The 26,622-nt window shown below is 42.1% G+C and overlaps 1 protein-coding gene across 9 annotated transcripts in view; it reads right to left on the reverse strand.

Moving 5' to 3' along the window:
* The window catches only part of PAK5 (p21 (RAC1) activated kinase 5), a 278,705-nt gene that overhangs the window by 64,675 nt on the left and 187,408 nt on the right, over positions 1–26,622 (reverse strand). The window lies entirely within an intron of this gene.

Raw genomic sequence — 26,622 nt, forward strand, 5'->3', positions numbered from 1 at the left:
TTTTATGTGCTTGCCTGGTTTGGCTTGGCTCTTTGCATTCTTGCCATCTTTGCTCAGAAGAACATGATCTGGGTAGTTGCTTATCCAAAAGTCATTCCAAGAGGCATCCAGAGCAAACTTAAACCCAACCTAAACCCAGTAGCCAGTTTCAGCTGCCCTGAAGCTTGAAGTAGAATGGCCCTATCAACCTGCAGACCCATGAGAAAGAAAAATATTTGTTGTTCTAAGCCATTACCTGTTGAGGTAATAGGTTTGTTATACAGCATTTTTACAACCAGATTTATCTAGTAAAGTAGTGAAGTCAGGATGAAAATCCAAGAATGTATGGTGTAAGGGAATGGTCTAGTTTCATTCTTCTGCACGTGGCTGTCTGAATTCATAGCACATGCTTATAACTTCCCTAATACACGATGTAGGTAATAACAATGCACATGAATAGCCCACTTGTACTCAGGAGAGCAGAGCCTTCTGGTGTCTGGGTTGTGTCTAGTACAGATGCTCACCTGCCATATATTAGTCATATTTATGGACAGAGCTTCAGGCTGATTTGGCACTCAGGTCCTAAGAATCTAAATGTTCCTTTTGTGATTCATTCTATTCTTTCTGTTTTGCATTGCAGGACTTTGCATGCTAGACTGGTAGCTAGTAAAAAGCTTGGTTTACGTGCGACATTTGAAAGAGCTGCTCTAAATCAGCCAAACGTGACAACAGCATCTGAGCAAAATGCAGAAAGGACCCTCCATCAAGTGAAGTTGGGTTTTCTCTTAGGGAATAATTTGAACTTAATCCAAGATTCCAATTCTTCATCTTGCCTGAATGTATATGTCATTGAGTGTTTTCAGGCAAAAATATGCATTTGCTTACTCTAGTCTCTAACTGAAAAACAACACAAAACAAACAAACAAACAAAAAACACAAAGCAAGCAACAAACAAAACAAAAATAAAATGCATCATCAGTCATGCATTTTGGTTCCTATTCCTCTGAGTCACAGATGGTTGAGACAGAGGTGGCTTTGATGGGAAAGCCAAGTTGATTTATTTTGCCTCATTTTGCCTTGGCACAAAACCCAGGAAGCTGGGTGGGACCACTTTCAACACAGAAGTATCAGAGAGCATAGCAAGCTGGTAGGTACGGGGGCCTGAAGAGGAAAGATCATAGATGCCTCTAGACAGAAAAGCAGCCAAATCACCTACAAGCTACCTGTCCTGTGACACAATGGCTTTCTGGGTTAATGGAGCTCTCAGGGAACAGTCCAACGTTTGGCCTCTTCTGGGAAGTGGCTTGTGGTGGTGAGGAAGGACATGGAAGCACCAGGCAGCCATTACATGGTGGGAGGAGGAGGCGGTGATCCATTTTCTTAATCTCTGCCAACTCCACCTCATCTATCTTCTTCTCCTACTTCTGAGAATCCCTTCTACTTATGCCATCTTGTTTCCCAAAGGGTTCAAGCTCTGCCCTACTTTCATCAGAGAATCAGCAAATCCTGGCACATAAGGGTTTGAGCCTCTCCCCAGCTAGTGTCCAATTCACTCAGGGCTTCTGCCCCAGGGGAAAATTCAGGACTGTCTTTTCTTGCATTGTTCTTCTTGACCAGCTAATGTGTCTCCTGTAGATTAGTCAGGCCAAACGGTCTGGAATCCATCTTCCTGTTTCCAAACAGCTTTTGGATTCAAGTTGTTTTTCTAGATCTATGGATAACATTACAGTGTGTTTGATGTGCTATGCATTGTTGAAGTTTTCTCTGTCTGTTTTTCTGTCTGTATTTAATTTTCAAAACAACTCAATGAGGTCTGTCCTAGCATTAATTGCCATTTTATAGATGTGGAAACTGAGGCCTGAGCCAGTGAATACAAAAGCTGGGGAGCTGAACCCAGGCATCTGGCTACAGATTCCATACCTTAGCCAACACAGTCCCATTGCTAATGTTAGAAAAGCAAAGTACTTTATCTCCTAAGAGCTGTGTTTTACATATACTGTCAAATCTAATCCATCCGTAACTCTGTAAGATGGGCATAATTATCATTCACATTAGGACATAAGGAAATAGAGGTTTGGAGAAGGTTAAGTATGAGTCTCTACTCAGTCAAACCCACATGGCCAGTTTAAGTGGAGGAATCAAGGAGTAAAGCTCGGAGGACAGCCAAGCAGTCCAAGAACACGAAGTGGAAGGGTTCCTTCCTGGGATGGATCTAAACAGATCATCAAGCCTTAAGGTTTTCTATGTGGGACAAGGTGCTTAGATACCCCTGGATCCCACAAATGTCTTTCTGTTTGATTTTCAATATCATTTTCAAAATCATGAGAAAAGTATTTTAAATATCAAATATCTTCTCTGCAAAACCAGACAGGGTATTTTTAAAAGAGAAGTATGTATGTACTGTGTACATATTCTCAAATTAAAACAAGATGAATAGGGGAAAGTCTAAAATGAATTAACTTATAGGAAGCTGTTGAAACACTATTTGAATCATTTAGATTAAATCTGCTTTGCTGGACAAGTCCACTTCTACAGTGTTCTATTATCGGTGGTAGATTGCTCCTGACAACTCTAATAAATTAAACTGTCCAGCTGCTGCTCCTTCATCTGGTAACAGACACAAGAATGAAAGAGGAGAAAAGGAAGACTCTAGTAATGGAGGATATTCAGTGGGATGGAGGATAAGCAAAACACCTGCAAATTTAGCAAATCAATGATACCTTTTTACCAACTTATGCCCCTTATCTGAAAGTATGAACTCAATCCCCTCCCCAGGATGGGAAAAAGGGTTCTCTTTGCAGCTAGACACAAGGCTTTGTGTGACAGGGTTCTGGCAACATCATGATAATGGGATGAAAGGTGAGGAGCAGGGTGGAGAGTGCTGCAGGGGAGGCAGTTGATTGCACTGTGTAGTCTCCCTAGGAATGACAAGATACCTGACAGACCAATGACTCTCATTTGCCAGCTGACTCACTGGCCTTCAGGCTGAGCCATGAGAATGAGTCAAATGAAGAGGTTACCTATAATTGGAGTCCATTTGTGCCACCCTAAGCAACTGACCTAGGGCGTCACCTTCCAGATTGACAGGAATCAGAGACACCACAGTTTAATCCTGCACAGGTGCCACATGTCCAAGCCATGAGCAAAGCATAAGCACGAAAACAATGATATTTTCCGGGCAAAGACAGCAACTGGAACTCAGCAGGCAAACCATTCCTTTTCCCTTATGGTGAGGGAGTACAAGGATGAACTCATCATCCTTGAGCTCTGAGACCAACCCTCAGCCACCAGCACTCAAAACCTTTAGAGGGAAGGACACCAGGGCTTTTTACCACAGGACATTTGGCCACTGTGCATGCTTTACTGAAAGATTTTATACTAGCAAAATAAGAACACATTAAAAATGACACATTTTCTATTCTAGGAGTTTGGAAACTGTGGCCCAAATATTAACTGGTTAGTCTTTAACACAGATAGGAATAGCTTTGTGTTTGAAATTCAAGTCAATCCTCAAAAACTATCCCTAACGAAGTAAAAAGAAACACAGATAGGGCAGATGGACATTAACCCTTTGAAAGCCAGCCCAGAAAAGGTTTGCAATCAGCAACTGACAGTGGAAGAAGTGAAATGCAGACTGCTAATTTTCTCTTGAGGTAGATAAGTGTAGTAGGTTTTTTGGTTTGGTTTGGTTTTGGTTTTTAAATTAAACCCAAGTATTGTTTTCTAAGAACCACATCGAGCAGAGTTCAAAAAGACTCAACTCTGCCCCCTGGTGTTGAAAATAGATAAAAGCAACTGGAAGTATTTAAGATGCTTTTTAAAAGGTGTATTATTAAAGTATCTTGGTGATAAAGCTAAAATTCCTGTACCAAAACTCATTGTGTTTAACTGGCTAACACAGCCCACCACTGTTTTTGCATTGAACGTATTCAGAACCAGATTAGCTGCTATGGAGATCACTAGAGGAATGGAAGAATCAGCCTGCACCTTACAGATAATCAAACTCTTATTAAAGACTTCCCTTAGGGGATCTCTGGGTGGCTCAGCAGTTTGGCACCTGCCTTTGGCCCACGACGCGATCCTGGAGTCCCGGGATCGAGTCCCACGTCTGGCTCCTGGCATGGGGCCTGCTTCTCCCTCCTCTGCCTCTATCATGAATAAATAAATAAATCTTTAAAATATAAAAAAATAAAGGGCTCCCTTAGAGGCTCCCCAAGGTAGACACGGGCAGCACACAGGGGCTGCACTACCAGCTGTCTCCACTGTATTTTCTGGCTTTCTCCAACAAAATTGCTGGGCATGGGGTGGAGCTGGTGCTGTGGTGCCATTCCCTGACCAGAGAGCCAGCTCCACAGTGCAGTGGGTTTGTCACATGTGGAAGCCTATGTTTCCTATCTTTAACTGAATATAATACAGGAGATGTGCCTGATATTTGAATTTCAAAGAGGTAAATACAAGGTGCTGGCATATTTACAGGACCCCAAGGTATTTCCTCTTTCTTTCTGTAAATTCCCCTTTGGTCTTTGTAGCAAACGCTGTGGATAATCTGCTTGGATCGATGTGGGTCTCTTTTACCATTCCCATGGGTCCCCTCCCTGGCTCCTGTGTGCTTTGCTTGCTGCTAACACTCTGTTCCTATGAGTGATCTTTGAGGGCCTACCCTGGGGCTGTTGGGGCCGCTCTGTCTACATCGACAGACAGCAGTGGTGCGTGGGAGTTCATGCTACACCCCATTCGTTCCTGGGCTATCTTCAGCCGATCTGCTCCAACTGCTCTGCTCATGGTGGGAGTGTGAAACCCCATGCCTTGCCTTGCCTCGTCTCAAGTGGGAATAAACTCTAAGGAGTGATCTATGCTCCAGAACTCCCCATGGGATTGGGCTGAGGCTGGAAATTTTTCAGAAGCTGCCCATTTCTTAGCTCCTTTCTGCCTCCTCTCCCTGCCTGTTTCTTTCACCTTCTTACCAGTTTTCCAGGGAGCATGTTTTTGGAAAATGCTTTGCACAAGCAATTTGTGCCATAAGGTCCCCTTCCAGGCAACCCCATCTGAGACAGCCCTGTTCTTTTAAAATTCTTTAAACAAGTATGAACAATGTCAATCTGCCACCATGACCCTCCAACCAACCCCTCAGGCAAAAGCTGTCTGGTCCATTATGGAAAATGCCTTATTGGTATGAGTTAATTAAACTCTGAAGCACAATGGACAGCAAACATCCAGATCCAAACTTTTCACTGAGGCCTGACCTCTGGGCTCTGGCGGTCCCCTGCTACATGTCCTCCTGGCTCTCACTGGGCTGCAGGCCAGCTGCTTCTCTGAGCACACACCACTGAACAACACCTGTCATCCCTGTCTGGAAAGCACATTTCCCAGCTACCCCCAGACTTGCACCCTTGCTCCATTCCCATCTCTGCAGAAATGTCCCCTTATCTTCCCATACTACTCTGCCTATTACTTTCCCATTCTTCATTTTTCCTCCCTCACTAAGATATAAACCATTTCTCCCTCACTAAGATATAAACTCCACAAAATCAGGAACTTCATTTTACACACCATTAGATCCCTATCACTTAGGATAGGAGTCAGCAAAATTTTTCTGTAAATATCCACATGGTAAGTATTTTTGGCGTTGTGAGCCACACAGTCTTTGTGACAGCTCCTCAGCTCTGCCATGGTACCACTAAAGCAGCCATAGAGAATATGGCCATGTACAAGTGTGGCTATGATCCAATAAAACTTTGTTCACAAAAATCAGACTTCCAGTTTCTGGTCCAGCATGTAAGAAGCTTGGAAGTTGCCACTCTGTCCCAAGAACAAGTGAAAAAGCTGAACAAACTGAAAAATCAACAAGTCTCCTTAACTCTCCCAGAGGCATGAGGTCACTAAGTTGGAAAGACAGGCAGATACGGAGAATCACAACTGACCATAACAGAAACCCCTTCTGGAACAAGAACCAGGGTGGGAAAGCCTCATCTGTCATTGACAAATTCCTGGAGACTCCGTCTGGATAAGTCTGAGAGTTAAAAACTTCATAAGGACCCAGTCATGGGTGGGGACTCCACACTTTTGTGAATTTTACCACCAGGAGCTCAACCTAGTTCTCACAGTGAATATGAAAAAAATATGCCCTTGTGCTTCCAGCAGTAGCAGGAGGAAAATGAACCATTTTGAAATATACCAGAGCACTCTTCTTAACAAGGCTTGCCCTCAAGAGAGACGATTTTGGCAGAGCCCAAATTACTGTTTTTTTTTTCCCCTCCCAGAGCCTAACACTTAAGGAAGGAATTATACCAATTTTTTACAACATTTTCTAGATGGTAGAAGCAAAAGGAATACTTCCTCATCCATTCTACAAGGCTGGCATTGCTCTAATACCCAAACCAGACAATGATACCATGAGAAAAGAAAACCATAGACCAATATGTCCCATGAACACAGATGCAAGAGTCCTTAAGAAAATATTAGCAAACTGAATCCAACAATGTATAAAGGGAACTAAACAACATGCTCACAGGTTTATCCCAGCTATGTAAGGCTGGTTCAACATTCAAAAATCAATTACTGTAATCCATCACTTCAACAGATATAGAAAAAGCATTTGGAAAAAAAAAAAAGAAAAAGCATTTGGTAAGATCAAACCCCCATTCGTAACCAAAACTCAGCAAACTAAGAATAGGAGGAACTTCCTCAACTTAGTAAAGAATGTCTAAAAAAAAATCTGAAGCTAACTTCTTACTTAACGGTGAGAAAATAAAAGCTTGCCTGCTGGTATCAGAAATAAGGCAAGGATGTCCCCTCTTACCACTTTGTTAGGTATCTTACTGGAAGTCCCAGTTAATGCAATAGGCTAAGAAAAAGAAATAAAAGGCAAACTGTTTGAGAAGGAAGAAATAAAACTGTCTTTTTCACAGATGACATGATTGTGCAGAAAATCCAAAAGAATCAACAACAATAAAAAAAAACCCCTCTGGAATAAGTGATTACAGTAAGATTGCAGGATGCAAGTTAATAAACAAAAGTTGATCACTTTCCTATATACCAGCAATAAATAAATGGCATTTAAGATTAAAAATACAATACCATTTATACTACCATCCCCTAAAGTGAAATGCCTAGGTATAAATCTAACAAAATATGTACTAAACCTATATAAGGAAAACTCTGGTGGAAAAAAGAAGAATAAATGGAGAAATATTCCATGTTCATGGATGGGAAAACTCAATTTTGCCAAGATGTCTATTCTTCCCAACTTGATCTATATAGATTCAGTGTCATCCCAATCAAAATTATCACAACAAGCTGTTTTGTGGGTATTGGCAAACTACTTCAGTTTTGAGTTTACACGGAGAGGCAAAAAATACTGAACAGTCAACACAACTTGCAGGAGGACAAAGCCAGGGGACTGGCACTGTCTGACTTCAAGACTAAATATAAAACTATCATAAGGAAGACAGTGTGGTATTGGCAGAATGGTTGATACACCAATGGAACAGGAAGTCTAGAAATAGACCCCCCACAAAAATAGTCAACTGATCTTTGACAAAAGAGAATACAAGGAAGCAAAGACAGTCACTTCAACAAATGGTGCTGAGACAAGTGGACATCCATAGGAAAAAAAAATCTAGACAAAGACTTTATACTCTTCAAAAAATTAACTCATGAGGTATCATAGACCTAAACATAAAATGCAAAACCATGAAATTCCTAGAAGATAACATAAGTGAAACTCTAGATGACCTTACATGTGATGATGACTTTTTAGACATAATACCAAAGGCACTATTTTATGAAAGAGATAATCGATAAGCTGGACTTCATTACAATTAAAAACTTCTGCTTTGTGAAAGTCACTCTCAAGAGAATAAGACAAGCCACAGATTGGGAGAAAATATTTGCAAAATATACATCTGATATAGAACTGTTAGCCAAAACATACAAAACGTTTTAAAATTCAACAAGAAAACAACTCAATTAAAAAAATGGGTCACATATCCTTATTAAGGATTTTACTTATTTATTTAGTCATGAAAGACACAAGGACACAGGTGGAAGGAAAAGTAGGTTCCCTGCAGGGAGCCCAATATGGGACTGGATCCCAGGACCCTGGGATCATGCACTGAGCCACTCAGGTGCCCCGCAATAGAGTATTCTTTAGCACTAAAAGGAAGTGAGCTATCAAACCATGAGAAAACATGGAGGAATCTTAAATGCACATTATTAATGAAGGAGGGCAGCCTGAAAAGGCTACATACGATTCCAGTTACATGACATTCTGAAAAAGGTCAAACTATGGAGACAGTAAAAGGATCAGTTGTTGCCAGAGGTTCAGGAAGAGGAGAGAATGAATAGATGGAATGAAGAGAATTTTAGGGCAGTGGAATTATTCTACAGGGTACAATAATGATGGAAATATATCACTGTACATTTGTCAAAATCCACAGAATCTACAACACTAAGTGTGAACCCTAATGTAAACTATGGATTTGGGGTGGCAACAGCATGTCAGTGTAGGTTCATGGACTGAACAAAGGAAGCACTCTGGTGGGAGATGCTGATAGCAGGGGAGGCTGATTCTATGTGAGAGGGGAATGGGATGTATGAGAAATCTCTATTCCTTCAGCTCAGTTTTGCTATGAACCTAAAAATGCAAAAAATAAAAAATAAAGGTCCATTAAACAATGACAACAATAACCCCCCAACTCCCCACACAGATGGCAGGCTAGATTTGGCCAGTAAGTCATAGCTTGTTGACTCCTAGTGTGGGTCCTTCGTTAAAGGAATGAAAAAAAAAATCAAAGTGTGTTACAATTACTGTTGCTGCATAAAAACAAATGTTTTACTAATTGTTCGTAATTGTGTGGGTTGGGAGTTTGGGAAGGTTATGGGCTGGGCAGTTGTCTGTAATTGCAGTCAGAGGTTGCAAGGTGGGCGGAGACATACAAGATGCTCACCCACATGGCTGGCTCACGCAAAGCAATGCTGACACTATCCTCAACTATACTTTCAACTGAAGCAGGGGTGGGTAGGTATAGAAGGAAGAGAATATTTATCAGGGATGGCTATGAGGCAAGCATGATGCCAGCACTTTACACAGGTCAGCCCTTCACATTTCTTGAAGTATGTACCAGAACTCCCACCTTACAGTGGGGAACTAGAAGCAGAGAGAGAGAGAGAGATAAAGGGGCTAGCCCAAATCATATGGGCGGTAAGTGGCCAATCCTGATGCCAAAGCCAGATCTACCAGATGCTCATCCTTCCAGGCCTGTTTATATTCTTGGGGACACAGCAAAGGAAGCAGCATGTTGGGAAGGGAAACGGAGTTCTCTTGGTTAAAACCTTTGTGTCCTCCATGATGGGACTTTAATGTGCACCTGCATTGCCTAAACATCTTGTTCAGATGCAGATTCTGAACCAGCAAGTCTGGGGTTGGACCTGAGAATCTGCGCCTAACAAGTTTCCAGGACTGGGGAGGCTCCTGGCCTGTGTGGGAAGCATGGCTCTGGGGTGATGGGGGTAGTGGTCTCCCTCTCGAGGAACCTGATAATGTTAGCTTTCTGTGGGCAGTCAGAACCTGAGGATAGAAATCCAGGGTGGGTGGTGGATGGAGGTCAAGTACTGTTGAATTCCTCAGCCATCTGTTGCTCATTGCCACTAAGAATGGAGAGTAAGGAATCATCCTTCTCCTCTGCCAAAGCCCTGTCTTCTCAGTCTTTCACTTCGGTCTTCCCAGAGTTGTGTGAAACTATAGGTAACAGCAAAAAGCTGGACTGAGGTTGGATTGTTGTGTAGGATTCCAGGCACAACAAAGCTGAGAGGCATAACTGAATTAAAAAAAAGGTCAGTTCATAAATCAAAAGAGAGATGAACATCAATTATACTCCAAGTGAGTTGATGGGATAACATTTGCTTATCTCATGCCAGCATTGGCTTCCCTAATTAAATGCAAATTCGATTGCCTTTATAAAGAAATCACTGACAAGTTAAAGTTTCAATGTGTCCATATCTGATGTTGCAACATAAAAAACACAGGGTGCCAGCCACTGCTGTATCCAGTTAATTCTGAGTGTGCAGCTGTACAAACTCTTCAGGGACACTAGGTGGCATCTTTGCATTTTTTTCTTTCTTGACCAAGTCAGAATTTAAAGCTGGAATCCAGGGAAAGAAACCCGTTAGTTTAGAGGTTCTTTGAGAACTCCAGGGATTAGACCCTGGGAAGTTGTATAAGTAATTCTTCCCAATGATTTTTCTTTTTTTTTCACTTCAATTTTTTATTTTTATTTTTTATACATATTTTTTAAATTGGAGTTCAATTTGCCAACATATAGCATAACACCCCGTGCTCATTCCATCAAGTGCCCCCAATGATTTTTCTATACAGTTGGCTGAGGGGCTGCCATGAGCTGCCTTTAGAAATGGCAGACACCATTAAACCCTTAATTGAAAAGTGAAGAAACAGAGCCTGAGATTTACTCATTTTGCTAGGAGGAGATAAGGACTCAAGAATCCTGACTCTTGTTTCAATGGCTTTTCTACCAAATCGGGGAAAACAAAAAGTAAAAAACTTAAATGAGTTTTACTGCTGAGCATCTGAAATCATTAAACCCTAAATTGTATCCTGAAATCAAAGACACATCATAGAATAAAGAGTTATAGCTATCAAAAGAAATCACGTAACTGTTTCAACCTGCAGTTAGGCTAATATTAATGTAACAACAACAACAACAACAAACACTTTTAGGGGCACCTGGGTGGCTCACAACCTGTGATCCTGCGATCACAGGGTCCTGCGATCGAGTCCTGCATTGGGCTCCTGCCTGATTCTCCCTCTGCCTGTGTCTCTTCCTCTCTCTGTGCCTCTCATGAATAAATAAATAAAATCTTAAAAACAAAAACCAAAAAAACTTTTTATAAGTACATGAAAGATGGATAGGCTTGTAAAGTGGCCCTGACTCCAGTAGATGGCAGCATGCTTTAAGGAAATAACAGTGCTAGTTGACCCCCATTGAGAGCAAAGCTGTAGGTAAAAGAGTAAATATAGCTTTAACAGAGGAGGTAAATGCCTAATGTATAAAGTTTAGCATTACTTTATGTACATAAACATAAAAAAAATCAAGTACCTCCCAAATTTTCTCAGCCTACTGCATTATAATCAGATTGAAGGAACACGGTTCCATTCCATGTGACTGTAGAGTTTGCTTTGTTGAGATCTCCTGCCCAGTGTTACTGCTGAGGCATATGTTAATACATATGACAAACTATTATGGGCTGGAACGTACCAATTCAATCATCAAATATTTATTGAGCACCTGCTTGGTGACAGGCACGTTTCTAAAAGTAGAATGTACAAGCAAATTAAACAAAGCTCAGATAAATGAATATATTTATAACATGGCATATGGTTTACGACTGAAGGTTTTGAGCAGAGATAAGGCTCTTCTCTTTATTGTTGCTTTACTGTTGGCAGACCAGAGAGGAAAACAGAAGAAAGAGAAGTTTGGAAGAAAAAGAAATCATGGCTGTATTCAATCTTAGGAACCACAGATGTCACCTAGGACTTGACAAGAGAGAAGTGAACAATGAACTCCATTCTTGGCTGACTTCTCCTTGAAGGAGACACAGCTGCCAAACCACAGCCTCATTTCTCACATCTCCGACTCCCTTCTCCCTCCTCTCAATATTCCTCCCTCTCAGATACTAAATTGCCAGGCACAATTCTCCACTCCAGTCCCTAGTTTTACTCCTACTCCACTGCTGTGTCCAGGTGTCTCTTATGTGTACAGTTGGAAACTTTCGAATGATGAGGATCTCACTACATTCCCAGATGGTCCTTTCCATTGCTAGAGAATGCACACTGTGTCCCAGTCCTGCTCAACTGAGAGAGCATGCATACTGGTGCCTCTCTGTGCTTTCTTCACTTAGCTCTTTTGGTTCTCCTCCCTAGGGATTCCTAGAGGATCCTGAATTCCACTCCCATAGGGCAGCCTCTCAGTGATGGAAGAAAGCCATTGTGTACCTCCCTCCCTGGAGTCTTTGACAGACTTTGGAGTCTTTTTGTCTTTGGAGTCAGTGTTCTCAACCAGTTGTCAAATTGCCTCCACTCTGGAATCCCCATCATCTTGGCCACCTTTCTTCAGGTACACTTCTTATGTAATGCGCAGGGATGAAATAGAAGGAAACTGACATCTTTACAGTACAGCTAACATGGCAGGAGATTTTGCTGTGACAACTATGTGGGTACTGAAAGTGGAAATGTAAGCTAGGACTCACCACCATTTCACCATACCCTTTATATGCCCCTTCACAACACTCGACAATTATGTCTCTGGGTCACATCTATAATTATTTCCCTTCAGGAGTAAATGTTTCCAGAAGGAAGGACTTATGCCTGAGTTATTCACTGCTGTGACCCCAGCACATAGCAGTGAGCCTGGCCTCTGGCAGTATTTATTGAAAAAACAAGTGACTTGAAATAGAAGAATGTTATTTTGAATACAGGTCTCTTCAGATGGATCATAGAAGGTACAAGGAGTATTCTGGAACCATGATAATCCAAAACATCACTTCTTTCCTCTCCATTTTCTTTTTTTTTTTTTTAAGATTTTATTTATTTATGCATGAGAATACACAGAGAGGAGAGAGAGAGAGAGAAAGAGAGAGAGGCAGAGACACAGGCAGAGGGAGAAGCAGGCTCCATGCAGGGAGCCTGACGTGTGACTTGATCCCGGGTCTCCAGGATCACGCCCTGGGCTGTAGGCAGTGCTAAACCGCTGAGCCACCGGGGCTGCCCATTCTTCTCCATTTTCAATTCCAGTGTGTCTACTTCTCTCCACCAAAAGACTTGTGGAACTATGGGCAAATGGACATTAGTCAGCCTTGGGTGAGGAGGACATCCAAACAGAGGAAGCTAGTGGACTTAGTTCCCTTGGGCTGGGAGAGAGCCTGAGGCCTGGCTGTGTATGAGTAGAAAGCAGGAGCAGATCTCAGAAAGAACAAGGCCTACAGCCACATGTGGACCCAGACAAAGGTGGGCTTTGTCAGAATGGTTTTCCTGATGGGCAGCCTGGTGGCTCAGCAGTTTAGCGCTGTCTTTAGCCCAGGTGATCTTGGAGACTTGGGATGGAGTCCCACGTCGGGCTCTCTGCATGGAGCCTGCTTCTCCCTCTGCCTGTGTCTCTGCCTCTGTGTGTGTGTGTGTGTGTGTGTCTCTCATGAATAAATAAATAAAATCTTAAAAAAAAAAAAAAGGATGGTCTTCCTGGCCTTCAAGAGCTGACACAAAATCGAAATGTGCAATATTTGCCCTTGAGGCTAGGGGACACAAAAAAACTGGAAGTAGCTTTCTCCAGGTGTCTCTGTGGGGATCTGTCCACACACCTGCATCTGACCATTAGTCCCAAGGAAGAGTCCACTTTGCTTGCCTCTAATGGTGGGACCACTGCCATTTGGAAAGAAAATAGTCAGACTTGGGTATCACTGAACTGGTATATGAATGTGTGTGTGTGTGTGTGTGTGTGTGTGTGTGTGTGTGTGTAAAATATATATATTCCCAACAGCCAGAGAGAGAAGATGTTCACTCACAGCAAATTAAACTCATGCCCAGCAAAACAGAGTGACTGTGAGAGATGACAACTTCCATGTGATGAGCAGAGCATCTCTGATGACTCAAGCATGGCACCAAGAGTGCATCTGGAAGGAGATAATTCAACATGCAGACTGAAAGAGAGGATGGTCAGCTGCTGTCACATAAAACAGAGCTTGACAAGTGAAAGAAACTTGTGCAAAAACACGAAGAGATGAAAATCACGATGAGAAAAAAGAGACTTAATGTGCAAAATAATAGCAGTGAGAAATGAATAAAATGGAACTGACAGAGGACATAGTTTGACAAATCATAGGCAGCCATTTCCCTAAGCTAAAGAAAGACTTGAGTATGCAGGTTAAAAAGGTTCCCTGAGTTCAAGGCAGAACTGATTAAAAAAACAAAAAGACACACCTCAGCAAACCTTGAAATTCCTTAACTCTAAGAATAACATATACTTCTAGGAAGAGAAAAATAATGAGAATGTCAATGGGCTTATCTGCTAAAGTTTAAAGAACATGGTGCCTGACCATGTCCCCTTTACCAGAGGCCGAGTGCTGGTGGCGAACAGTTCCCCTCTTCTGGGAACAGCTCTCAGTGTTCTGGAAAGGGGCTCACACCCTCACCCAGCATGGCCTAGGAAGTTATGCCCTTCTTTGGGGTGATTTGCAACCAACAACTGGTAAGTGAGAGTAAAGGTCAGAGTCCTTACCCCAACATGCGATAATCCCCTGTGGAGCTGTTGACACTCTAGAGCTCTCATGGGTCTGGGCTGCAGCTGGACCTCATGATGCTATGTCTTTGCCCAGCTCTTCCTACTGCCCTGTCTGGCTTCTCGCATTGCCACGGTTTTCTCCTGAGAACTTCCCTTGGATTAATTCCTTGCACAAGAATCCCATCTCAGGTTCTAGGACGCCCAAGCTGACAGAAAGGGCCTGAGGAGCCCGTACTTCAGCAAAACCGAAACCAAACGTATACATGATCATATGTTAGGATTAAGAAAGAGAAACAAGGGCATCTGGCTGGCTCAGTCAGAAGAGCATGTGATTCTTAATCATGGGGTTGTGAGTTCAAGCCTTATGATGGGCATAGAGAGGACTTAAATAAATTAATAATTTTTTTAAAAAGAAAGAAAGCCAAACATTCATATACTCATCTTAGAGATAATACTAAAGTCAAGATTCTATCCAAACAAATTATCTATATTTGTCTTATTCAATTGGGCAGCCACTAGCCATATATATGGCTATTTTAATTGTAAATTTAAATTGAATAAACGAATCAAATTAACAATTTAATTCCTGAGTTATACTTGCCACATTTCCAGAGCTCCAGGTTGCTAGTGGCTACTGTCATGGCAAGTACATAAACAAGACATCTCCATCATCATAGAAAGTTCTATTGGATAACAATATCACAGAACACTGACATGAGATGAGATAAACATGAGAAGCACCGGAGAACTTGAGCAATGCACCCAGCATGCAGTCTGTCTGTCTCTCTGTGTCTCTTTATGTATTAATTCTGACAGATAAAGACAACTCTCTAGGCATGGTGTATAGCAAAATGGCTAAATAAGGAATCTTGGAATAATATGAGTGAAATCCCAATTACAGTTTTGTGCTAGAAATGTCAAATAATTCCATCAAAATTTAAGAGTTTGGGAAGTAGCAGGAAAATAAAGGTATCCATAAGGAGTGGAAAAGGAAATGGAAATTTCTATTAGAGTGGGAGATACAGAGGAAACACGGCATCTTTTGGGAGGGATCCAGTGCATCTCACTGGGGAGAATTAGTCAGGATTTTGCTTAGAAAATATAATAGTAAGGAAGGAGGTATGTGATTCCAAGAGCATAGAAAAGGGGGAGAATCCATTAATGAAACTGAAAAATGGGGAAGGGCGCCTGGGTGGCTCAATTGGTTAAGCGACCAACTCTTGATTTCAGCTCAGGTCATGATCTCAGGGTCTTGGGATCAAGCTCCAGGGAGTCTGGTTGGGATTCTCTCCGTCTCCCTATGCCCTCTCTCCACCCTCTTTCTCAAATAAATAAATAAATCTTTTTAAAAAAGACTGTAGGGAGATGTGTACTCCTGTGCTTTACTGGTGGGATATACTGGTATCCTCATTCTGGAGCACCATGAGGCAGTACTCACTAAGGGTATATATACCTATGATCCAGCAGTTCTACTCTAGGGTGATAATATGCTCTACAGACCAGGAAATAATCTATCTATCTATCTATCTATCTATCTATCTATCTATCTATCTATCATAGTTTCAAGTTTTTCTTTAAATTCCAGTTAGTTAACATACAGGGTAATATTAGTTTCACGAGTAGACTTTAGTGATTCATCACTCATGTATAACATCCAGTGCTCATTACAAGTTGCCCTCTTTGCTGCTCATCAGCCATTTAACCTATCCCCCCCACCTTCCAAGTCAAGGAAATTTTTAATTCAAAGCTGCATCTAAGGTCCAACTTTAGAGAATGAAAGATTATAGGGGACACATTAAAAATCACAATCCTAGACAGAGACTTACATCTCTCTCTCATAATTTGGCATAGATAGAGAATTTTTGCTATAAAAATAAATAAGGCATAGGAGGATTGTATCAGGAAATTCAAATTTGGTCCACTCCTATAAAAATTTTAACCTCTCTTGGTTATCAATATCTCAGTCACGGACATACACATTTCACATCTCAGCAAGTGCCAGCACAGAGCCTAGCTTGCAGAACAAATAAATGCTGAATGCCTGACAAAGGTATTGCTGCGGTGAATAAATTAGAAAACAATGGAATTTGAACACTTGGAAGGTGTTTACAGGGAGGTTTTTCCTGCAATGCTTAAGATAGGGATATATTACAGAGATATACAGTTTCTTCCAAGTTATCTATTTACTTGAAATTAAGGTTGGTTTTCTCCTCACATCCCTGTCTTGTAATATGCTATTAAAGCTGCTATACCCTCAGCAACTACTATCCATCTTAAACACAGCTTTGCTGCCTAGAAAGGCCCTGGCATCTCATGTGCTGGGTGGGAGTATATTCCAGCTCTACCATTTGATAGCTGTGTCACGTTTGGCAAGTCTCTTGCATTCTCTGAGCCCCAGATAACTGGTCTGTAATACAAGGATAACAATACCTACCCTTGCAGAGGAAGGCCGAGCTTAGGTCATTTCTATTCAAATGAATAAGTACTATTAGCCCCAGCCCTGTACCCCAGAGTTCGTATCCTACAGAGAAAACTGACCTGTGAACCTGTTACCTGCAAATTTGGGAGGAGCAAGCATACTCCATAGGCACATTGGTTTATGGACAATGGAATTTTCTAAGTGGGCATAAGACAAGTGTGGGCCTTTTCCATCTACAGGTAGCCTTTCTTGAAGGTTAAAAAAAAGATTATTTCTACTGTACCCCCTCCCCACTATGACTAATCACCTCTATTATCACCTCCACCACCACCTTAGTTTACAGAGAGCTCTCTCTTTTTTTAAGATTTTTTTATTCATGAAAGATACAAAGAGAGAGAGGCAGGGACATAGGCAGAGGGAGAAGCAGGCTTCCTGTGGGGAGCCCAACATGGGACTCCATCCAGGGACTCTGGGATCACGCCCTGAGCTGAAGGCAGATACTAACCACTGAGCCACCCAGGAAGCATCCCTTGAACTTCTTTCTTGTTTGAGTTAATCCACATGACAACCCTAAAAGGCAGGAAGATGTAGTTTAGAGCTGAGAGAATGTTAACCCAGCACAGGGAAGGGATGTCTTCTTTTTTTTTTTAATTTTTTATTTATTTATGATAGTCACAGAGAGAGAGAGAGAGAGAGGCAGAGACACAGGCGGAGGGAGAAGCAGGCTCCATGCACCGGGAGCCTGATGTGGGATTCGATCCCGGGTCTCCAGGATCGCGCCCTGGGCCAAAGGCAGGCGCCAAACCGCTGCGCCACCCAGGGATGGGATGTCTTCTTAAGAGCTAATTCCAAACCTAAATCTTTGTCTAAAACACTGCTCCATGGGGAGAAGCAACATGCTGAGTAGCACGCTGATATCTTTCCTTGATGAGCTAAACTCACCAATGAGTGAAACCCTCCTAGGTTTTCAGTGTAAAGTTATCAAAAGTCAGAGTTTGGGGGCATCTGGGTGGCTCAGTCAGTTAAGTGGTTACCTTCAGCTCAGGTCATGATCTCAGGGTCCTAGGATTGATCCCCAAGTCGGGCTCCCTGCTCAGTGGGGTGTCCACTTCTCCCTTTCCATCTGCCTCCTCCTCCCCCCAGCTCATGCTCTGTCTCCCTAATAAATAAACAAAATTAGAAAAAAAAAGTCAGGGTTTGAGGAATTTTACAATTATTTTTACTTGTCTGCATTTTTCCCCCCCTGGGTTCCAGGATGAGTTCTCTCCGGCTGTTGCTAATTTACAAAGTCCTGTCAATTCCTTGGCTTTATTTTTATTCATTAACTTGAAAATTGGAAGCATTGCTGATGGGTTAAAAAATGTTTCCTGTTATAAGCTCATTGTTCCTAAAGCTGAATCACTGACAAAGCCAAGATATAGGATGTGAAAGGTGGAAAATCAAAGTGTTCAAGGCTGCAGGTGTGGCTGGCTAATTGGGTTAATTGGGTTCTGATTCTGCAAGGTGAGAGTATAGCAGAATGGCTATGGGTAGTAACTGTGTTCAGAAAGCCTATTTTTACATAAAAGAATGGAACTTCTTACCCTTTTGAGGGCAATGAATTTATCAGTAGCAAATGAACTAGGAATCAGCATAAATTTCCAACAACAGAAAGGTGTTTAAATCATGGTATGTCCATCCTAATGTAGCCACTAAAAATAATGTTGCAGAGAATATAACAATATATTTCATGGTTCCCAAACTGTATGCCAAGATACCCCAGAAGATTGCCATGAACTCACAAAGTGTGACAGGATATTTTAAACTTTTGAAGGAAATAGCAAGATCTAGCCTGTCCGAAGCCTTGCAAATCACTAGCTCCAGGTAATTCATTTCTACATTTGATTCCTCTCTATGCCTTTTGATGACAGCATTGAATGCCAGATGACTGTGTCTCTGGCAGTTGTCATGTCAAAAAAGTAAGTTCTGTGTGAAAATCAATGTGGAACAGGAAATGAGGGTGCAGTATCCAACCTGGTTCCATGGTTGAAGAAGTCATGTGTGCCCAACAGATTTGCACATTTCATGAGTGTTTTAAGAATTACATCAATTTACTTTTATTTTTAGAAGTTTTTGTTTGAGATAGAGAAAGAGAGAGAGAAGAGTGAGCAGGATGGGGGGCACAGAGGAAGAGATGACTCCCTGCTGAGCAGGGAGCATCATGGTGAGACTTGATCCCAGGACTCTGAGATCATGATCTGAGCCAAAGGCAGACACTTAACCAACTGAGCCATCCAGGTGCCCCAAGAGTTACATGAATTTTTAAAAATCTCAATTTAAATGTGCTATTTTTACTTAATAAGTTGTTTGGATTGAACTGTGGGACCCAAGGAATTTAACAAAAATCCCCTACCCCTGGACAACTCCATTTTGTGCTACACCCGCCATCTCATGTATAACCCCCACATGACCTGCTTATTGCTTAAGGCGCTCCCCCACTCTAGTCAAGCTGCTGAGCACACCCTTTGCTTCAACGTGGATGGAACTGGAAGGTATTATGCTGAGTGAAGTAAGTCAATTGGAGAAGGACAAACATTGTATGTTCTCATTCATTTGGGGAATATAAATAATAGTGAAAGGGAATATAAGGGAAGGGAGAAGAAATGGGTAGGAAATATCAGAAAGGGAGACAGAACATAAAGACTCCTAACTCTGGGAAACGAACTAGGGGTGGTGGAAGGGGAGGAGGTCGGGGGGTGGGGGTGAATGGGTGACGGGCACTGAGGGGGGCACTTGATGGGATGAGCACTGGGTGTTATTCTGTATGTTGGCAAATTGAACACCAATAAAAAATAAATTTATTATTAAAAAAAAAACCCGGCTCATATAGTAATGCGGAACCCCTAACCGCCAAAGAATGTAAACCCCGCCTTTTGCCCACCAAACCTGCGCACCAATTCTGACCAGAGTGATAGGCTAGTTCAAATGGTCACTATAGGGTAAATTGTAATTCAATTGGCCACCTGTGTGCGGACCCACATGACTATGCAACTTCCTGTGTGTGTTACAATCTCATTTGCAACTGGCCCCTCTAAAACTGCTAGGCCTCTTAACCTCGGGGTCCAAGCCCCTGCTCTGCTGTGTGGAGTATACTTGGACCCAAGCTCGAGCTTGTAAATAAACCCTCGTGTGTTTGCATCGGTGTCACCTCCTCGGTGGTTTCTTGGATTCGCAATCTTGGGCACAACACTACTTAATAAATGGAATGGGTATTTCTTTTTACTAGGGGATGTTGTGACAAAACTGATAACCCCTGAGGGGGTGCCATCAATGAAGAAAGTTCGGGAACTGCTGCAGTCGGTGAAAAAGTGAAATAAAAACTGCAAAAGCATTGTAATCAGTCTTTCTCTTTGGAGAATGTGTTTAAATGGAAAAATACATCAAAATTATGGGCAGCCCGGGTGGCTCAGCAGTTTAGTGCTGTCTTCAGTCCAGGGCGTGATCCTGGAGACCCGGGATCGGGTCCCATGTCGGGCTCCCTGCATGGAGCCTGCTTCTCCCTCTGCCTGTCTCTCTGCCTCTCTCTCCTCTCTGTGTATTCTCACGAATAAATAAATAAAAATACTTAAAAATAAAATAAATCTTTAAAAAAATAAAAACAAAAATATATCAAAATTAAACAGTGGGCTGTGGAAATTATACTGGGTCTTCCTTCTCCATAGTTTTCTATATTTACTAATGTAAACAGCTATTACTCTCATATGCTGTAAAAAATTAAAGGTTATTAAAAATGACTCCCTAAAGGGGAACATTTGCTTCTAGGAATAAAAATATCTGTTAAACATACCAGAGAATTTAATTTTGGGAGAAGTTTTCACTGCACTCTGCTAAACTTCTGCTTCCTGCTCCACGTATTTGGGATCTGGCTTTAGGGCACTGAGAGTTTGAAGAAACCTGTTTCTGCCTACATCTCTACCCAGAGCTGTTAGAAAATGCGCATTTCCTACCCCTGCAGCTTTCAAGAAGTGAATGTAGCTTGGGGTTTTCAGTTTCTGGGGCTTCCCAGCCTGAGGGCCAGCAGGTCTGACAAAGATGCTGTTCCTGATTGGATGGGGAAGTGGCGCTTCCCGATGTCCAGATGGTGCTGCTGGGTCCTGTACTTCTCTGGTTCTTGCTTCATGGGAAAAGAATGGCTGGCAGCACTGGAAACATGCCTTGAGGAAACTCATACTTGAAAGCACCCATGAGTGAGACAGAAATGTATGGGGTGTTTTGCTGTTAAAACTGACCAATCCTTGTTTCAGCTCAGGTCATGATCTCTCCTGGGTCATGGGATCGATCCCCACATTGGCTCTGTGCTCAATGGGGAGTCTTCTTGAGTTTTCTCTTTCTTCCTCTTCCCCTTCCCCCTCAAATAAATAAATATATCTCGAAAAAAAACCTGACCAACACCTGAGAATTCACCTTTTCAATACCCTACAGAGTTACCTATAACATTGAGACATATAGTCTTTATGAACTGTGATGGAACACAAACATTGCTGTCCTCCAAAAAAAGGGGGGCAATTTTCATTATACTCTGTACTTGTGATAATTGAGTTTGTTTCACTTTATTGTCTGCTAATATTTTAAATCTATTAGACTGCTGAATCCTCACACTAGATCTATGAGGGAGTGCTATTATACCCACTTGTAACAGATGAGGAAACAAACTCAGAGAGTTGGGGAATTTGTACAAGGTCAAATATGTGGAATTGGTAGAACCAAGATTTTGGAATGATTTTGGATAGTCTGGCCCCCAGAAGGCTCTTAAGCAAGGCACTGTCACTTCCTCTTTGTAAATTTCCTTAATTAGGGGTATCCTTCCACTAGGCATGAATATATGACTGTTTGTTTGCAAAATCCAAGATTAAACTTGGGATTAAAGTTGGTGGAGAGTTGCCTTAGCTTCCTCGATGGGGCAGCTTTGAGGTGTGTTCTACAGAGACTCTCAGGCCATCCCCAGAGCCCAGGTGCCCACAGCAGTTACCTGTTCCTTAACACTCTTTCCTGACTTTTCTTCTTTAGTGGTCTGGGTACTCCATTCCCATCAGAGCCACAAGGAAATGAATTCTGCCAACAGCCTACATGGGCTTTAAAGCAGACACTTCCCTAGTTGGGCCCTCAGATGAGACAGCAGCCCAGCTGACACCTTGATCTCCATCTTAGGAGACCCTGAGCATAGGATCCAGCTAAGCTGTGCCCAGCTCCTGACCTATGAAAACTGGGAGGATGTTAATAAATATGTGTTATTTTAAGCTGTTGAGTTCATAGTAATTTATTACACAGCAATATAAAACTAATGCAGATTTTGGTACCTGGAATTAGGGTGCTGCTATAACAAATACTTAAAAATATGTATATCAGTTTACTTTGGGCTGCCATGACAAGCACCACAGATGAAGTGGCTTAAACAACAGAAATTTATTTCTCACAGTTCTGGAGGCTAGAAATCAGAGCTCAAGGTGTTAGCATGGTTCTTTCTTCTGAAGCCTCTGTCTTCAGCTTGCAGATGACCTCCTTCTGTGCCCTCACCTGGTCCTTCCCTCTGTGCCTGCATGCCCCTGGAGTCTCTATCCTTACATGGATACTAGTCCTATTAGATCAGGGCCCACCCTTATGACCTCATTTATCCTTAATGTCATCCTTAAAGGCCCCATCTCCATATGCACTCAACAGTGGCAGGGCTTCAAAGTAAGGATTTTGGTAGGACACAGTTCAGTCCATAATAACACATTGGGTTTGTAACCAGAAAAATGAGGGGAGGTTGGGGGAACTTTGAGGAACGTGGTAGGTAAAGTCTGAACTGCCACGAACGGACTCTTAGTAGGAATCTGGGCTTTGGGGATGCTGACTATGAGGGCTCAGGGGCAAGTGAAAAATGTTACTGGAAACTGAAGAAACTGGAAACTTGTTATGCAGTGGCGGAAAGTTTGATAAAATCGTCTTCTGGAGTTATGTGGAAAGCAGAAGCTGTAGGTGATAAACTTGGTGACAGATTAAAGGAGATTTCCAAGGAAAGTGAGAAAGGTGCTGCCTGAAGTCTTTCCACTTACAGTAAAATGCAAGAGAAAAGAACTTAAAAAAAAAAAAAAAAAAAAAGGAACCAGAATCCCGGGTCTTAAAAAGTTCTAAGCCTCTCTAGATGGCAAAGAGAAAAAGTGCAGAGCTGGACTCCTGGAAAAGCATTCTCCAGAGAAAAGGCTGAAATATATCTATAGAACTCTGTTAAAAACAGAGAAAACCCAAAGGTCAGAATATGCAATCACACAAATAGCCTTGTAGAGAAATTAAAGGTATGGCCCACAGATCTCAATCAAACCAGAGAACCTCTAGGGAGCTTAAAGGCACTGTCCCTCAGCCATCTTAGCAGGAGGCCAAAGTATAGGAGGGTTTATCTTAAAAATATCTGTGGATAGAGTTTTTGTTGAATGGAGCGAACCACAGTGAAATCCATACAGAGTCTACAAAGTTCTTGAGAAACTATTTCTATAGAAATACTGCTAGCTTGGACCAAGGGTCAAATAAATAACAGAAAAGGGGATTTTCAGACTCCCTAAATTCTACTGGCAGGAGAAGGCAGGCTTGATAAAATGTTTCTGTTGAAACACAGGCTTTCATGGGTGGAGTTGAGCCACAGAGGATTATCTCAAAGACTTAAAACCTAATCAAAGAACTCCCAACATTTGCTAGGCTGGATTTCAGAACAGCTTTGGGCCAGTGATTCCTTCTAACTTTCATTTCCCCTGTTTGAACTGGGATGTCTATAGCTATTATCCTTTGCCACCATCATAAGTTGGGAGGCAGAGGGCGGGTGGGGGGGGGGGAGCGGAATGTGCATAGATGTCTTTTAGTTTCAGAAGTCCACACCTGGAGAAGAATCCAGCCCCAGTAGCTGTACTTAATAGATTGCACCCAAGTGCTTTGGATAAAGCACTATCCCATGCTAACTTTAGATGACACTATAATGGGAAAAGACTGAGAACCAGGGCTAGGGTGAATGCACTCTACATGTGGGAGGGATATTGGGGACCAAAGTGGATGAATCCCAGGGTGACCCCCTCACAACCAATGATTCCAACCTCTTGGTGCTCATACCTTTGTCTAATTACTTCTCTGTGAGTGTGGACAGGACCTGTGGCTTGCTTGTAACCAACATAACATGGCAAAGGGAATCAGATGTCACTTCCACAGCTGTGCTATATTATAATGGCAAAGATGATGGAATGTCACTCCCATGGTGATGTTACATGATATGGCAACAGGCAGGGATACAGCCTCATGATTATTTTATGATATATACATAAGATTGCAAGCAAAGTAGCTCTGCTCTCCTGTTGTCTTTGAAGAAACACGCTGCCATGAGTTCTATAAATACAAAGAGATGATTTTTGCCAACAGCCTCAATGAGCTCGCAAGTAGATTCTTGCCTAGTTAAGCCTCCAGATGGCAGTGAAGCCCTGCTGACCTCCTGACAGCAGCCTTGTAAAAGCTTGAGCAGAGAGCCCAGTTCAGTCATGTCCTGGAATCCAGACACAAAAACAGAGAGAATAAATGTCTGTTCTTTTAAGTGATTATGTTTGTGGTAATTTGTTATGCAGCAAGAGAAAGCTAATACAAAGATGTTCCACAGGTGATAGATTGTGTCATGACAAAAAACACTTAGACTAGTACCAACTTGGGCACAGCCTTCTTATTGAAATCTTAACCTTATAGATAACAGTAGTAGATCCAATAAGTTGGATAGTGGTATGCTGCTTAGAAATGATCCAAGCATTGATAAACTGCTTTATCACTGGTTTAAATAGAGTCAGCGATATAATTGTTCCATTTAAAATGACTTAACAGAATGAGAAAAACTGTAGAATTTGACATGTCCCCAAAGAAGCCTGCAGCTGCCATTTCAGTGCCCCAATTTCTAGAAGATGTTAAATGAGAGATAAAATTAAATCTTTCAAGTTCCAAGCATGTGTGGGAGTTACAGAGAGCCACATGCTTTTTTCTTTTGAGTTAGAAGGATTATTTTCAGTTAGGTCACCTCTGCCAGGCGAGAAGAGCTGGGGCAAATAAGGCATTCCTGAGACTATCATCTTCCTTTATATAGAATTTTTCAGTTATCAAAGCACAACCACCCTCATTTGTTGAGTTCAGCCGTCAGGAGTGGAGAGTAGGTCACTCAGTGGGAAACCAACACAAGTCTGGAGAGAGAGGCTTGTGATCGGAGGGTTCCATGGTTTGACCTCGACATGATCAGCTCACGGAGTAGCAAGGCCGTCCTGGAGAGAGTGAGAGGCACACATCTGGATGCGTACTCATTTGCTTCTTGGTGCACACTCGTACTGACATTTCCTGTTTAAGTATTCTGCCTAAATCACCTGATAAACTTTGTGAATTAAAGACCCTGCAAAGGGCACTGAGTACTCTGCAACTAGAAAGTAGAGTCTGTGGCAGTAATGAGAAATCACAAGGAGGCAGGCATTTAAATGATAGCCTTTCAGATTCTCAAGGCAGTGCTAGTTTGTGGGCTGTATCTAGGCTCTCTAAATGCTTGAATCATAAGCATCACTTCTACTCAAAAACAATATCTGTCATCTAGAATTAACCTGTTCTGTGACCTTGGAAAAATCACTTTACCTACCTGGGTCTCAGAGGCATCATCTGTTAGGTGAAATGGCAAGGACTAAATATGAAGGAAGTAATTTTTTGACTTAGCATCATTTATGCCTGCAACACCTGTTCATGCCTAAACACACCCTTATCATCAGGAGGCAGGGTTGTGTGGTGGTTACAGCATGGGTTTTGGGTCTGACAGGTTTGGGGTTTGAATCTGGGCTAGCTGTGGGACCTTTAGCAAGTTCTTTAGCCTTGATGAGTCTTGCTTTCCTCACCTAAATGAGTAAAAACCACTCATTTGAAAAGCTGGTATGAAGGCTAAGTGAGACAGTATTATCAGTTGTCCAATAATGCTGTGTGACAAACCACTCCACACTTGGTGTCATACAGTGTGTCTGGGGCTGGAGTAACCCCTTCAAGCTGTAGAGATTAAGGGTGATTCTGCTCCATGTGCTGTTACCTCTTCTGGCTTCCCCCAGCTACCCAAGGCATGTACTTCTTACGGTGATGGCAAAAGCACAAAGGCAATGCTAAGTTGTACCTTTCAAGCCTTTGTTCACATTCCCTGATTGGCCAAAGCAAGTCACATGGGCAAATCCAAAATCAAGGCATGTGGGACTACCTAGTCCTCCATGAGGCTGTGGCAAGAGGGAATGAAGAACTGAATTTAATAATTCAGTTCACCACAGATGGTCTATGTGAAGCACCTATGCAACATGTGCCGTGCTTGATCAGAGCCATGATCAATCACTGGCATCTCTGATTATGGTTTGTTTTCTCATGTTTTTGATTCGTTTTGTTTTTTGTTTGTTTTTTGTGGTTGTTAGGTTTTTTTTTTCCCCAACCTCCTCTAGGCCAATCAATCTTTCCTGTGTTACTTGAAACAAACTAGAAAATTTCTCTGGCTCACTACTCTACTCACCTGATACTGCATTATAAGGTTCTCTCTTTGGAATTATTGTCTTTTGTTATGGTCCTCTTATCAAAAGCAAATACCTTGGAGGTGAGGGGTATGCAAAGTAATCATTAACCCATTTGGAAATAAGAGTAGAGGAGGAAGAGAAAAAGGGTATGGGACAGTCAAATGCAGCTGAGTCTCTGATATTAGCATCATGTTTGACTTAGAAATTGGGTGGATTTTACAAATTGATCAATCACAGTCCTCTCCAAGAAAGAGGTAATTCTCTCTGACCTCTCAGGGAGTCCAAAACGTTGGCCTAAATTCTGGAGCACTGGTTTGAGGAATGAACTCAGCATCTCTAAATTAACGAACTCCCTCTGATTCCCAATGCAAGAGAAGGA

Source organism: Vulpes lagopus, chromosome 18 (assembly GCF_018345385.1).
Source record: "Vulpes lagopus strain Blue_001 chromosome 18, ASM1834538v1, whole genome shotgun sequence".
Taxonomy (NCBI): Eukaryota; Metazoa; Chordata; class Mammalia; order Carnivora; family Canidae; genus Vulpes; species Vulpes lagopus.